Here is a 3477-nt window from a genome sequence, read left to right as displayed (position 1 = left end):
TCTGAAAGCTAATTCAAATAACATGGAGAGACCGCCTAACACGTACTCATATTTAAGGTTCCCTGTTTTCCGTTTTTACAGATTTTTGGAGACAACACATCACATACCCCCAATCCACACCACAGATTTCCACATCATGCCGCAAAATTTAACAGCCCACCACATAATTCAAATCCACCACATGGCACTCCACAAAACCATTTCACACAATAAACTCCACGACACACAATCTCACTCTACATAATTCCAATACACTTAATACAATTTAATTACTGTCCAGATAATTCCACAGCACACCATGCCACATATTTCCACACCACATAATACCACAAACTAACTATTACAATACAACCCACATAATACCACTACACACCACATAATAAGTCTCAGCTCCCAACAACAAGGGCTGCTGCCCACCATGTACCCCACCACTGCACAAATTAACACTGATTGCAGCCACCGGGGTAAAGAGTATAGCTCTCAGTTGGTACATAGCACGGGGTTCATGCTCAGATTCGTACCCAGTCAACTAATGAAAGAATAACGCACACATAATGCGTATGCATTTAATTGTGTGTGTTCCTTTGGTGCAAGCCTTGTCTTTGGGTGAAGAGTTGCGAAGATTTTTTTAGTGAACAGAATTTACACAGAACCTTTGATCTGGCGGTCAGATGCTATCACTCTCTCACAGTGAGCAGTTAATCCGCAGTTTAACTTAACTGGCTTTCATCTCCTCCGTTTGCCCTTGTATCAGGCGATCCTGTGTTGTAAGCAAACAAGAATTTGCAATCCAATAGGTTTCACATTTACGAGAGTTTAAGCTATTGGCATTGTAAATGACAATGCCTTTTGTTTATGTGTTAAAAACCAACACGTAAACAAAAGGCATTGTCATTTACAATGCCAATAGCTCAAACTCTTGCAAATGCTTTTTGGGAGACGCGGGGAGGAGATTAAGTGAGTTTCCCAGAAACAGGATGTTGAACAGAGACTCGAACCTGGTTCCCCAGCTCCAAAGTCGGCAGCTCTGGTCATTAAGCCACATCCTCTCCCTTTTACCGAACATTCTATATATACAGTGATAAACTGAGGGCAAGCAGTACTCCTTTCAAGCAGATTCCATGTGAAACCTGTAGGTAAACAGCGTCGCAAGTGTAACATATTTCAGAGCTTCGAATCTTCCTATCGAGTGCGCTGCTTCCTGCCCGTCTTGCGCGAGTGGAACTTGCAGAATGGGCACTCCCTTCCACTTCGAGCTGTATTTGCTCGTGTTCGATTTGTGCACTAGGGAGGTTTTTCAGCTCTGCCTGTTTGTTGGCATGGTTTCTGCCGCTTGTTTCTTCCTCTTGGACGGTCTCCAGAAGAACAGGCTCGCTTGGTTCTGTAATCTCCTCTTTCTGATGTCTCCAGAGAGAGAGAGGGAGTCTGCTGACAGCTACGAGCGGCTAGAGTGGGCTCTACTTCTCGCTTGCGCTAGCACTTAGAAGCCAACACAAATTGGATAGATCTGCTTTTGAAGTAGCCGCAGGGGGTAAGGGGGGGCGGTCGGAGGGTCGGATTGGGAACAACATTAGGCCCGGCAGCGAAAAAGAACAAGCATTTGCAATGCAATAGGTCTCGCATTTACGCGAGTTTGAGCTATTAACTCCTTGCATGCTTCTGACGGAACCACTCCGTCATGAGCCACGGGCACGCTGTGCTCATGATGGAGTGGTTCCGTCATGCTGCGGCCATTGGCGGCCGCTCCTCCCACCCGGTGCTGATTCCCCGCCTGTGCGGGCGATTAGCGCAAGTGGGTGGAGTCATGACGGAACCACGCTGTCATGAGCACAGCTCGCCCGTGACTCATGATGGCATGGTTCCGTCATGTGTTTGATAGGAAACAAGGGAACCCCAATATATGAACCTGGGGTGGTACAATGTGAAGAGAGACACAATGGTTCTAAATGGCCTAAAAGGTCCAGGATATGAAAACCTTTAAAAGGTAAACGTTTAAATAAAGGTTTTTTTAAATAAATTTTGAAAAGAGAGAGTGATAGTTAATATAGAACAGGGACAAGAAGGTCAAGGTATAACAGATATTTATTATACAATGAAATAAATTCAGATGCTCACATATTCAGTGACAGTAAGCGTGACAAAAACGGTGAAAGTGAACTTTAAAAGAAAACATCGCATTGACAACAGGAATTGAACCACTTTCTTTTAGACTTAATATGAGGGGTTCATGTTGTGAGCGGTCGACGACGTTTCGAACTCAGTTAGTTGAGTTCATCTTCAGGACAAAAATGAGCATCTATAATCTAGAAAGCAAGAATACAAAGTATAAGTAGACCAAAATCTAGTCCCTGAGAGTCACATCACATTCAGAAAATTAATAAAGACTACATATTGCTCTCTATAGAGTGATGTTGAGTATAATTTGAAAAGGCCACAGTTTATTATAATGAATAATTATGCATATGACATAGTCTTCCTAAGTCAAAGATTAAATTAATTAAGTTCAAAATGCTGGCATAATTCCTAGTCTATTTTTTTAGACTCAACAATTAATAGACTTACTGTCAGTGTAGATATAAGGTAGAATTTTAGATTTTTACTGGTCACGAGAGAATCAAATGCAAGTTACTGCTTCAAAATAGGGCCCTTTGTCATTGCAGGAGGCCTAGGAAGAAAACGAGTATTTTAAGGCATTTAAAAGGGGAGTAGGTCAGGAGTGGGAAGGAGCAGGGAAGGGAGCGGATGCAGACTTACTTGGGAAACGATCTTAAATCATTTTACCGGGACCTCAGGGATTCAGGTGCCGGGCGGATTAAGTCTGAAAGGAATGGAGGGGGTATGTGAGTTAGAACGCTGAACAGCTGAGCCAGCGAGGAGAAAGAGCAGTTAAGGGAAAGGCATGGAGGGGAGGGGAGAGAAACCCAAAGTGAACTTACAATTTGTCCGATCAGATTGCAATGAATGCGAGCCTCCCGGTAAACAAGTCCTGTTCAAGTGCTGCTAGCGCTGGAACTGAGAGCTGGAGCTGGGTTAACTCGGTATTTATGCACGTGAGTCTGGAGAAGTCGGGATTTCAAGCTAATTGGTGACAGCTGAACGTGCAGGTGTGCACGTGTAGACACCGGGCGGAAATTAGTAAAGAGTGAGCAGCCGGGAGTGATCTACGCTCACAGCTGTGAAAGAGCATGTGTGAAGGGCAGACTATCAATCTGCGAGCGCAGGTGAAAACAGATCTGTGCTACTAAAAGCGTTTAAAACCGAGTTAAACACGGGGTGTGGGAATGGGCTGTTGTAATAGAAAGATGTTCATAAATTAGGAAAACGCTAGGCAATAGGGCAGAGAGCCATCACCTGAATCGTAACATACGGAATTTAAAGAAAGTAATTACATCATTCTCTGGGGGTTACGTGTGTACAAGGTGCACTATATTTACATTGTCAACAACCTATGTACTCAAACTTAGCAGCATGTGCCAA

General features: G+C 43.8%; 1 long non-coding RNA gene across 1 annotated transcript; it reads right to left on the bottom strand.

The window, feature by feature from the left end:
- Positions 1-2065: 2065 nt before the first annotated feature.
- LOC146785917 (uncharacterized) lies at positions 2066-3035 on the bottom strand. Its single transcript, XR_014970827.1, has 4 exons — positions 2937-3035; positions 2755-2818; positions 2563-2665; positions 2066-2303 (listed from the first exon to the last, which is right to left on the bottom strand). It is a non-coding gene; the product is annotated as an uncharacterized LOC146785917 (long non-coding RNA).
- Positions 3036-3477: the final 442 nt, after the last annotated feature.

The sequence above is a fragment of the Triturus cristatus genome, chromosome 11 (assembly GCF_964204655.1).
Source record: "Triturus cristatus chromosome 11, aTriCri1.1, whole genome shotgun sequence".
NCBI classification, from domain to species: Eukaryota; Metazoa; Chordata; class Amphibia; order Caudata; family Salamandridae; genus Triturus; species Triturus cristatus.
Note: the sequence above shows the minus strand (reverse complement) of the source record. Positions and strands in the feature narration are given on the sequence as shown.